We start from the raw sequence: 13,033 nt of genomic DNA on the forward strand, positions 1-13,033 counted from the left end.
AGAGCCCAAATGCGTTGTGTTTTACAAAATTGAATCTGCCTTTTGAGATGAGTTTTGACACATTGAAGTGGTTTAAGAATGTTCAGGAGGAACGGTCTAAGTATAAGACTCATGATTAAAAATGATAAGAGAAAACTTAATGGTAAAATAAACACACACTTATGCAAAAACAATTTCAATTAGCAAAAGAATAATAATAAAAAGAAAGAAAGAAAAATCAAATCAACGAAAAGAAAGAAAAAAAATCAATTCAAATTTGGTGGGTCACTCAAATTTATTTCGGTGTCTTCGTCATGTGGTTGGTACTCTAGATATGGCTTTAATCTTTGACCATTAACTTTAAACGTGACACCGTTCTTTGGGTCCTTAATTTCAATTGCCCCATGTGGAAAAATAGTATGAACAATAAAGGGACCAGACCAACGAGAGCGTAGCTTACCTGGGAATAGGTGCAAGCGAGCATTGAATAAAAGCACTTTCTGACCTGGAGTGAACGATTTCCTCATAATTTGCTTATCATGGAAGACTTTCATTCGTTGCTTGTAAATCTTGGCATTTTCGTATGCATCATTGCACGATGCTCGAGTTCTGCCAGCTGTAATCTTCTTTCTGAGCTGGCTTGCTGCATGTCAAAATTGAATTTCTTGATGGCCCAATATGCACGATGCTCGAGTTCCACAGGTAGGTGGCAAGCTTTTCCATACACTAGCCTATAGGGTGACATCCCAATCGGGGTCTTGAAAGCTGTTCTATATGCCCATAAGGCATCATCAAGTCTTAATGACCAATCTTTTCTGTCTGGCCTCACCGTCTTTTCTAATATGTGCTTTATTTCTCGATTGGAGATCTCAACTTGGCCACTGGTTTGCGGATGATACGGGGTCGCCACTTTGTGTGTGATTGAATACTTTGTCAAAAGAGCTTTGAATGCTTTGTTACAAAAGTGGGCACCACCATCACTGATTATTGCTCGAGGGAATCCAAAGCGTGAGACAATATTGCTTTTCAAAAATCCTATCACCACCTTGTGATCATTGGTTCTAGATGGAATTGCTTCTACCCATTTCGATACGTAGTCAACAGTAACCAATATGTATTGATGGCCAAAAGACGGGGGAAAGGGTCCCATGAAGTCGATACCCCATACATCAAAAATCTCAACCACTAAAATTGGATTTAGTGGCATCATATTCCTTCGCGTAATGCTCCCCATTCGTTGACACCTATCACACGAAGAACAAAAAGTGTAAGCATCTCAAAATATAGTTGGCCAATAAAAACCACATTGTAAAACTTTAGTTGCTGTTTTCTTAGCACTGAAATGGCCTCCACAAGCTTGTTCATGGCAAAATGAAAGAATATTCTGAATTTCATTTTCTGGGACACATCGTCTAACAATTTGGTCTGCACAATACTTGAACAAATACGGGTCATCCCAAAAGAAATTCTTTATCTCTGCAAAGAATTTAGCCTTATCTTGCTTGGTCCAATGCTCTGGAAGTTGACCTGTAACAAGATAATTCACGATGTCAGCATACCACGGTAATACTTCCACATTCATCAATTGTTCATCAGGGAATGACTCATTTAATGGTAATGGCTTTGTAGTTGTGTCAAAATGGAGACGAGAGAGGTGGTCCGCCACAACATTCTCTGTGCCTTTCTTATCTTTGAATTCCAAGTCAAACTCCTGTAAAAGTAACACCCAACGAATTAGTCTGGCTTTTGCATCTTTCTTTGTGAGAAGATATTTAAGAGCAGCATGATCCGTGAATATAATTATTTTACAACCAATGAGATATGATCGAAATTTTTCCAATGCAAACACTACTGCTAGCATTTCTTTTTCAGTAGTTGAATAGTTCAACTGTGCATCATTCAATGTCATACTAGCATAGTAAATAACGTGGGGGATTCGATAAACTCTTTGTCCTAATACTGCTCCTACTGCATAATCAGATGCATCACACATGAGCTCAAATGGTAAGTTCCAGTTCGGGGCCTGAATGATGGGTGATGATGTCAACAACTGTTTTAATTTTTCAAACGCCACAAGACATGAATCATTAAAGACAAAAGGTGCATCCTTAGCAAGTAAATTGCATAAGGGTCTAGAAACTTTGCTAAAATCTTTAATGAAACGTCTATAGAAACCAGCATGCCCAAGGAAAGATCTTACTTCTCTGACTGTTTTGGGTGGAGGAAGATTAGAAATGAGATCCACCTTGGCTTTGTCAACCTCAATACCTTTGCTCGAAATGATGTGACCGAGAACAATACCTTGTTTTACCATAAAATGACACTTCTCCCAATTTAAGACCAAGTTCTTCTCGATACATCTCTGCAGAACTAGTGTTAGATGATGTAAACATTGATCAAACGAGTCACCAAAGACAGAAAAGTCATCCATAAAGACTTCAAGGAATCGTTCAACCATATCAGAAAAAATGCTCAACATGCATCGTTGAAATGTAGCAGGTGCATTACATAATCCAAATGACATTCTCCTATATGCAAATGTGCCAAAAGGGCAAGTGAAAGTAGTTTTCTCTTGATCTTTTGGTGCTATGGGAATCTGATTGTATCTTGAGTAGCCATCTAGAAAGCAATAAAATTCATGCCCTGCTAATCTATCAAGCATTTGATCAATAAATGGTAAAGGAAAATGGTCTTTACGTGTGACAGAATTCAACTTTCTATAATCAATGCATACACGCCATCCTGTAGTTACTCTAATGGGTATCAATTCATTATCAGCATTCGTAACTACTGTGACTCCTGACTTTTTGGGGACAACTTGTACAGGACTGACCCATGAACTATCAGAAATTGGGTAAATGATACCTGCGTCTAATAGTTTAAGGACTTCTGTTCTAACAACTTCTTTCATGTTAGGATTTAACCGACGTTGCATCTCCCTAGTAGTTTTAGCATTTTCATCAAGGTGAATGTAATGCATGCAGTCTACTGGGTTTATACCTTTTATGTCTGCTATGGTCCATCCTAATGCCCCTTTGTGCTCTTTCAAAACATCTAACAACTTACTTTTTTGTTCGTCATTGAGGGATGATGAGATGATTACCGGCAGAGTGCTTTCTTCTCCCAAAAACGCATATTCCAAAGTGTTGGGCAATGGTTTGAGCTCGAGTTTTGGTGGTGATTCTGATGATGGAATGAGTTGCTTCTCTGATGGTGCTAGTTGCTCAACTCTTGACTTCCATTTATTAGTGTCCATAGATGGTGCTGAGTCAAGCAGGGCATTGACCTCATCGACTGATCTGTCAATATCAAAATCCAAACCAAAGTGAGTTAAACATGTTTGTAAAGGATCACTAAGGTTTGAAACAAAAGTATCATCAACTAATGCTTCAATTAAATCCACATCAACAATTACATCATCTGCACTGTGAGGTTGTTTGGCAATGTTGAAGATGTTCAGCTCCATAGTCATGTTGCCGAAAGACAACTGCATATTTCCAGTCCTGCATTGAATGTGAGCATCCGCAGTTGCCAAGAAAGGTCGGCCTAGGATAATAGGGATGTGCTTCCTTGAATCCTGTATTGGTTGAGTGTCAATTACAATGAAATCAACAGGAAAATAAAACTTGTCTACCTGGATAAGCACGTCCTCCACAATACCACGAGGTATTTTCGTGGACCGATCTGCAAGCTGTAACACCACTGGAGTTGGGTGTAATTCTCCCAGTCCAAGTTTCACAAATACTGAATAAGGCAACAAATTTACACTAGCTCCTAAGTCCAACAAAGCATTCTCAATTGTGTGGTTCCCTATACTACATGAGATAGTGGGGGAGCCTGGGTCTTTGCATTTTAAAGGAATTTTATGTTGGAGTATAGAACTAACGTTTTCTGTTAAAAATGCCTTCTTTTGAACATGCATATTTCTCTTTTTAGTACAAAGGTCTTTAAGAAACTTGGCATAAGATGGAACTTATTTAATAGCATCAAGCAAAGGGATGTTAACACTTACCTGTTTGAAGATTTCAAGAATCTCACCTGTGGATTTTCCCTTCTTGCCTTTAGCTAACCGCTGAGGAAATGGAGCTTTCGGAACATATTCTCGTGGGTTGGTTTCTTCTTTCTCCTCCGGTGATGAGTCCTCAACACTCACAGGAACAATTTGATTTTCTTTTGTCACTGGCATCTCCACTTTGTTGTCGACTTCTTTTCCTTTTCGCAAGGTCATGACTGTTTTGACCTCTCCATGCTGCTGTGGTGAACTGGTACTTGCTTCATGCACTCCTTTAGGATTAGGCACTGGTTGACTTGGAAACTTGCCTTTCTCAACAGTCATTGCCAAGGTCTGAACTGAAGAAGCAAGTTGTCCCACCATCTTCTCGAGCCTTGAAACTGATTGAGCTTGTGAGTTGAAACCTGCTCTCAACTCATTTCGTAGTCCATCAATGGTGTGGTTTTGTTGCTCAATCGTAGAGTGAGTAAGATTCTTGAGATTCTGGAATGAATCCTCCCATGGTCTATGTTGAGAGTGGTTCTGGTTCTGATTGTATGGTCTGAATGGTGGTTGAGAGGCTTGAGGAATTTGAGGAATTGGTTGCATTAGTGGAGCTGGAGCTGCTGGTCCATTCTGTTGGAGTCCTTGAGACCATGAAAAATTGGGGTGGTCTCTCCATCCAGGGTTATATGTGTTGGAGTATGGGTTGTAATTTGATGGCTTTCTCATTACACCTATGGCATTGGCTTGATCTGAGTATGAGTCATGGTCATGTGGTTCTGTTGATTTAGCAGTCGATAACGATGCTATTTGTCGAGCAAGACCTTCAACCATCTCCTTGACTTCTTTGATTCCCGAAGTTGACTCGCCAATGTGAACCTCATTTACTCCCTTAATTCTTCTAGTATTCCTGAGTGATCGACTTCGTTGTTGGGAATTATCCGCTTGTCGCTGGAAAAACTCCCAAATTTCTGATGCACTTTTTGACATTAGCTCTCCTCCACTTGTTGCCATTAGCCATTCTTGCACATTCGGCAATAATCCCTCCAAAAAGTATTGGCATTGGTGCCATTTCTCGTACCCATGATGTGGACACTTTAAGAGTAGCCCATTAAATCGCTCCCATGTTTCGAAAAACTGCTCGTCCTCTCTCTGGGTAAACTCCGAGATTTCCCTGCGAATAGCGTTGGTTTTATGCACTGGGAAATATTTATTTAAAAATTTTGTAACCATTTGTTCCCATGATGAAATGCTATTGGCAGGTAAAGTATTTAACCATGAACGAGCTCTATCCTTTAAAGAAAATGGGAATAGTCTAAGTTTGACATCATCGTCTGAAAAATTCTCGTATTCAAAAGTTTGACAAATAGCATGAAAATCGTTCAGATGATTGTATGGGTCCTCATTTTCTAGGCCATAAAATGTTGGGAGACAATTTAGCACACTAGGTTTTAATTCAAAACTCCTAGCAGCTACATTTGGGTATCTTATGCATGATGTGCTCAAATTAGCTAAGGGACTAAAATAGTCCTTAAATGGCCTCTCTTGTGGTGCTTGTAAATCCATTCCAAATTTATTTTTAATGTGCTTTTGTGTGCGAAGTGTTTTTTCTAATTCAAGGTTTATAGGTTCAAGATTAGGTAACAATTTAAAAGAAATTATTCACAAAAATTAATTCTATGAATTAAAATTACTTACCTCCCCGGCAACGACGTCAAAAACTTATTGTGTAAATTTTAATGTACTCGCAAGCGCACGAATCTATTGTAGTATAGATCTATGGTGACGAGTGTCGATCCCACGAGGAGGTGGATTTTAATTGTGTATAGAATTAATTTTGTAAATGGGTTGTTGGATTTATGGTGGAAATGATTTGGTATATGCTAAAACTTAAATTAAAATGGCGAGAATAAATTCTAAAATTGGAATTGCAATGGCGAGAATAAATTGAAGCGAAATCTATTGAAATGACGTACTTGGGTATCTGGATCCGTATCAACATGCATCATGGGCTAAATCATCCATATTAATGCCAATTAAATCATGAGGGGGAAATCCACACCTCATGAACCACGCTCTAATCAATATGGTGCTAAGGGCTTATCGTGCCAAATAATAATAACCTTGTACTAGAGGGCCGGTGAAACCAAGGCGGTACTAGACAAGAATATTATTATTTGTCGACGAGAAGTCAAAACATCCACAAAAACGAGAAGTCCTTTAAAATGGAATACTAACGTTGGAGGTTGTGAATCCTAAAATGATTTATAAAATTATATTAGGCCTCTTAGGTGAAATTTTACATGCAGAAGTTTTTTAAGATGGTCAAAAAGGGTTTGTCTTATTGACGTACTCATGATGTATACTAAAAATGATGAAATGATGAAATTTAATTGTCAAACAACACACTTAAATGAAGACACAACATGAAATTCAAAACTTAAACAAGGAACAACATGATGCTTAAAAGATTTGCATGCTCATCATTCAAGACGTAGAAACAAATGATAAAACAATACAAATGGTAAAACAATAGTAAAATGAAATGAAAAAATGTTAAACACCCATTAAATGTGCAAAAGACTTAATCAAGATTTGGCAGGTCACTCAAATTTATTTCGATGTCTTCTCATACATTTGATATTCCATTTATGATTTTAATCTTTGACAATTAACTTTAAACCCGACTCCGTTCTTTGGATTCTCAATTTCAATAGGCCTATGTGTTAGAATAAAGAGATACATGAACCATAATTTTGATGATAATAAACCACGTATTAAGGGTAAAATGGTAAATTTATATTTCACAATCTCACTAGTTCTTGAAGGGAAAAATTTATTGAAGTAATACCAAGCACAAGACACGCAATAGACAACAGCACGATCAAGGACGAATATTAAGAGTACTAGCTTAAAGTGATCTCCATTGCTATAATCCTTTTAAAGCCCGTATGATTTAATGTATGCATGATTTAGCATTCAGTCATCTTTTCTCATTAACTAAAGGTTTTATAATTATAAACAAGTAATTTTATGAAATTGGTTGTCTTTCAAAATAATGGGCTAAAATGAAAGGTCTTGAAAACTTTGATGTCGATAAAGTATTGTTTGAAGTTCTAAAAATAGACCTATTTGCAAAAGTTTAAAATGTTTTGGGACAACGTATAACTTTAAAAAGTTTAAAGGAAAAACTGAAAATTTAGTAACCAATTAATTTGTAGCGGCTAACCGCCTGAGGTCTAAAAACATAGTGGTTGGCTAGCTAAATCTAGTTATAACACCCTAGAAAAATCCTACATTGGCAAAGCTCAAGAGAGATGCTGGGTTTATAAGGGGTGATCCATTCCTTCATTGGCAAGACTTGTTTTGGGGTGTATGGACGCCCTAGAAACAAAACCGTGTAGGCCTTGTTAAGGTCTAAAATCGACAATATCTTACTAGGTCTGGGCTGGGCCAAGACAGATGGTATCAGAGCAGCTCCACTGTCCTCTTGAGCAATGCTGGGGCAAACCTCAGCAAGGATGCTGAGTCCTTAAGGGGGTGTATCTAACACCTTAGGCAAATCCCACATCAGCAAACCACTGGAGAGATGATGGGTTTATAAGGGGTGATCCGCACCTTAATTAGCAAGACGTCTTTTGGGGTGTATGGACGCTTTAGAAATAAAATTGTGTGGGCTTTGTTAAGGCCCAAAGCAGACAATATCTTACCAGGCCTTAGTTGGGTCATGACAGATGGTATCAGAGTGGCTCTGCGTGTCCTCTTGAACGATGGTGGGGCAAATCGCAGTAAGGACGCTGAGTCCCTAAGGGGGTGTATGTAACACCTTGGGCGAATCTCACATCGGCAAAGCACTGAAGAGATGTTGGGTTTATAAGGGGTTATCCTTACCTTAGTCGGCAAGACTCGTTTTAAGGTGTATGGGTGTCCCAGAAACAAAACTTTACAGACCTTGTTAAGGCCCAAAGTAGACAATATCTTGCCAGGTCTGGGTTGGGTCGTGACAGTGGTAGCACCCTACGCGAATCCCACATCGGCAAAGCACGGGAAATATGCTGGGTTTATAAGGGGTGATGAACACCCTAGATTGGCAAAATGCTTTGTGGAGTGTATAGGAGCCCTACAAACAAAACTGTGTAGGCCTTGTTAAGGCCTAAAACAGACAATATCTTCCAAGGTTTTGATTGGGTCATGACAAATTGTATCAGAGTAGCTCCGCGTGTCCTCTTGAATGATGGTGGGGAGCATTGACTTCTGGTGAAAGCCATGACTTGGGAATCCAGTATCAGTAAACTATGTGGGTAATTTTAACCGACAGGCTCAAAACAACTTGTACTCAAATACTTACAACCCTAGATGGAAGCAGCACCCAAACTTTTTGTGGAGCAATCAGAATCAGAATGCTCTAGCACTGAGTGGACAGAACAAAAATACTCAACCATCTTATTTTCATCAACAGAATCAAGGGCAAAAACACACCAGCCATGATCCTCTTACTTCATTGGAAACCATGATTAAGGAATACATTGCGAAGAATGAAGCAATTGTTCAAAGTCAAGACGTATCTCTAAGAAACCTGGAAAACCAAATTGGATAGCTTGCGCAGCAATAAGTAGCAGATCTCAGGGAAGCTTGCCCAGCAACACAGAAGATATAAGAAGAGAAGGAAAGGAACACTGTAAAGTAATCAACTGAAGATCTGGAAAGAATGTTGATATCCCTGTTGATGTGTCTAGAAAAAGGTTGGAACTTAATTCCTCACAAGAAACACCTTAAGAAGAGAGCATGTTACAGGAACCCAACCACCAAGATACTGGTGTTAGTGGTCAAGCTGTAGCAACTATGGAAGGGAATCAACCAATGAATAAAGAAAAAGAAGTTGCAATACCAGTGGTAACAACTTACAACAAATTAAATGAGCAAAGATCGGTACCTCCTGAAGCTACCCAGCAATTTAGGCATCCACCTCCTTTCCCACAGAGATTCCAGAAACAAAAACAAGACAAGCAGTTTAGTAAATTCTTGGAAGTGCTGAAGCAATTACACATCAACATCTCTTTTGTGGAAGCATTGGAGCAAATGCCTAATTATGTGAAATTCCTAAAAGACATCTTGGCAAGAAAGAGAAGGTTGGGAGAATTTGAAACTGTTGCTTTAACACAGGAAAGCAGTCATTTGCTCCAAAGTAAGATTCCTAAAAAATTGAAGGATTTAGGAAGCTTCACAATACCACGTTCCATTGGAACTACGTACAATGGCAGAGCACTCTGTGATTTGGGAGCCAGTATTAATCTGATGCCATTATCTGTATTTAAGTAGTTGGGAGTAGGAGAATGCAGGCCAACAACAGTTACTCTGTAATTAACTGACAGATCTCTGCAATTAGAGACCATCCAAGGTTATATGTGTTGGAGTATGGGTTGTAATTTGATGGCTTTCTCATTACACCTATGGCATTGGCTTGATCTGAGTATGAGTCATGGTCATGTGGTTCTGTTGATTTAGCAGTCGTTAACGATGCTATTTGTCGGGAAAGACCTTCAACCATTTCTTTGACTTCTTTAATTCCCGAACTTGACTCGCCAATGTGAACCTCATTCACTCCCTTAATTCTTTTAGTATTCCTGAGCGATCGACTCCATTGTTGGGAATTATCTGCTTGTCGTTGGAAGAATTCCCAAATCTCTGATGCACTTTTTGACATTAGCTCTCCTCCACTTGTTGCCATTAGCCATTCTTGCACCTTCGGCAATAATCCCTCCAAAAAGTATTGGCATTGGTGCCATTTCTCGTACCCATGATGTGGACACTTCAAGAGTAGCCCATTGAATAGCTCCCATGTTTCGAAAAACTGCTCGTCTTCTCTCTGGGTAAACTCTAAGAGTTCTCTGCGAATAGCATTGGTTTTATGCACTGGAAAATATTTATTTAAAAATTCCCATGATGTAATGCTATTCGCAGGCAATGTATTGAGCCATGAACGAGCTCTATCCTTTAAAGAAAATAGGAATAGTCTAAGTTTAACATCATCGTCTAAAAAACTCATATTTAAAAATTTGACAAACAGCATGAAAATCATTCAGATGATTATATGGATCCTCATTTTCTAGGCCATAAAATGTTGGGAGATAATTTAACACACTAGGTTTTAGTTCAAAACTCCTAGCAACTACATTTGGTATCTTATGCAAAATGTACTCAAATTAGCTAAAGGACCGAAGTAGTCCTTAAATGGCCTCTCCTGTGGTGCTTGTTATTGTTGTTGCAAATTCATTTCTCTTTTATCTTTAATTACAATGTATTTGTGTGTGCGAAGTGCTTTTTTAAGTTCAAGGTCTATGGGCTCAAAATTAGGTAATAATAACCTTCAACCATGCATGCAAAAAATACAAAAAAAATGGGAACAAAATAATTAAAAATAAAGAAGAAGGAGAAATTACGATACTAACCTTATCACGCTATTACACCCTTTATATAAAAACACACTAAGAAAAATACGTGAAATAAATTAACTAAAATTAAATAAATTAATAAGATAAATGAAAAATTACAAAGAAAAATAACTTGAAAATTAAATTACAGAACTTTGAAGAAGAGAAAAAGAAAAGAAATTCTTACCTCAAAATGTAGATTCATTTTTTTTTTCTTTTTTTTAATAAGAAAAAAATTACAAGAAAACAACTAAAAGAAATTATGTACAAAAATTAATCTACGAATTAAAATAACTTACCTCCTCGGCAGCGGCGCCAAAAACTTGTTGTGCAAATTTTATTGAACTTGCAAGCGCACGAATCTATTGTAGAATAGATTAATGGTGACTAGTGTCGATCCCACGAGGAGGTGGATTTTAATTATACGTAGAATTTATTTTCTATGAGGGTGGTTGGATTTGTAGTGAAAGTGACTTAGATTATCCTAAAATTTGAATTAAAATGGCGAGAATAAATCGAAGAGAAATCTATTGAAATGACATACTTGGGTATCTGGATCTGCATCAACATGCACAATGGGCCAAATATTCCTTATTAATACCAATTAAATCATGAGGGGAATTTCACTCCTCATGAACCATGGTCTAATCAATATGGTACTAAGGGCTTATCGTGCCAAATAATAATAATCTTGTACTAAGGAGCCGGTGAAACCAGGGCGGTATCTAGACAAGATTATTACTATTTATCGATGAAAAGTCAAAACATCCACAAAAATTAAAGGGGAAGAGAAAATAAATTTACCAAATAAAGCCCGTGGCACATGTTGAGACTTCACCTTCAACCCAAACTTGAAACAAAATTAGTTACTCATAATTGAACTAGGGCAAAATGAGAATTTATTAAAATACGTAGAAAATACAAGATGGAGTAGGAATTGCAGAAAATTGAACTCAAAAATGAATTCAGGGATGTCAAATTAGGGGGGGAGGCCCCCTTTTTATAGATACACTTAGTAAATCATGGCCATCAGATTAAAAGCATTTTGGACGTTTAGGATTGCGCCATGTCATTAGTCAACAGTACACGGTTTGACCACGCGGTTTAAATAGTGACACGGTTTGACCACGCGGTTTGAACAGTCAAACAGCTTGAATAGTGATGCGGTTGGTTGTAAATAATCTTGTGTATATGCATGTATCGTACGCGCAATTTTTGGTCCACTAACATGCTACTACGTCACCGATCAACAGTACATAAGAATTTTAGTCCAATAGAATCGTGACACCTCATTAGTCAATGCCACATCATCGGTCAATGCCACATCATCATTCCGTATGTGTGAACAGTATAGTGAATAGTAACATGGACAGCGCCGTACATGAGAATAGTATCGTGCATGTGAAGAGTGCCATTTTTCCTTTTATGCTCCTCCTAAGGTTTTCGACTGTCCTGAATTCAAAATTGATGTCTGTTTTGCGGTCTGATCTCTCGTTCATTGTGAAATGACCATGATGCCCTTAAAATACATAAAATACTTAATTAAAATAAAACACACATAATTAAATCACAAGAGACTTAAATACATAAAAGTAGGAATGTTAGTAAAACTTGAAGTATAAAATAACGAATTTCTCCTTTATAAATATACATTTCCTAACACTCAACATTAAGCACTTATGCTTTATTTTAAAACAAATCCTAATGAACTTGGCATGAAAAATAAAATTTATACTCCTTGAAATATATTTCACCTTGGCTAAGGATTTCTCATGCCAATCTATAATATCTTATAGGGGATATCCTTTTTGTTTATTGCAAAGTGATGAATTCTGATGTGGTAGTAATTTATATATTATTTTTATGTTTTCTTAATTTAATTTTATATTAAATTATATTTTATTATGTTAATTTTATCATAATTTGTATATTTTTTTATTTTAGGTATAATTTAGGATTAAAGAAGAATTAAGAAATACGGTTTTGACATCCATTTGCTAAATCTCATAGTCATAATATGCTGTTATAGCCAATAAGATTCTAATGGACTTCAGTATGGCTACCGATGAAAAGGTTTCCTCATAGTCTATACGTTGTGTTTGATGATAACCTTTAGCAACCAACCTTGGTTTATAGGTCTCTACTTTTTTATCTAAGCTTGAAAATCCACTTGCATTCGATAGGTGTAATACCTTTAAGTGGATCCACTATAGTCCAGACTTGGTTGATTCTCATAGAGTCTATATCTAAATCCACGGCTTGAAGCCACTTTTAGAGTTGATATATGATATTGCCTCTTCACAACTAGGAGGGTCGTCTCTATGATCTTTATCACCCAATAAAAATATGTCATTCATTTGATGAAGTAAATTATATCTTTTCGGTGGGTGAATTACCCTACTAGATCTATGGAGCTTTTGTGTCCCTTGTGTTTGTACTTCAACAAACACTTCATTAGATTTATCCTTATTAGAATTCTCTATTAATTCTAATTTTTCTTCCTTGTCCACTTTATTGAATAAACTCTTTTTCAGGAAATATGGCATTTCTACTGACCACTATCTTTTGGTCAGATTTAATGTAGAAGTAATAACCCAAAGTTTCCTTTGAGTATCCAATGAGCCTCCCA

At 37.3% G+C, this 13,033-nt stretch overlaps 1 protein-coding gene and 1 non-coding gene across 2 annotated transcripts in view; one reads left to right on the top strand and one right to left on the bottom strand.

Annotated features, from left to right (window-relative positions):
• Nucleotides 1-13,033, bottom strand: part of LOC18034025 (metacaspase-1) — a 50,213-nt gene that overhangs the window by 10,579 nt on the left and 26,601 nt on the right. The window lies entirely within an intron of this gene.
• Nucleotides 5,052-5,155, top strand: LOC112096577. Its single transcript, XR_002904478.1, has one exon. It is a non-coding gene; the product is annotated as a small nucleolar RNA R71 (small nucleolar RNA).

The sequence above is a fragment of the Citrus clementina genome, unplaced genomic scaffold (assembly GCF_000493195.1).
Source record: "Citrus clementina cultivar Clemenules unplaced genomic scaffold, Citrus_clementina_v1.0 scaffold_8, whole genome shotgun sequence".
Classification (NCBI taxonomy): domain Eukaryota; kingdom Viridiplantae; phylum Streptophyta; class Magnoliopsida; order Sapindales; family Rutaceae; genus Citrus; species Citrus x clementina.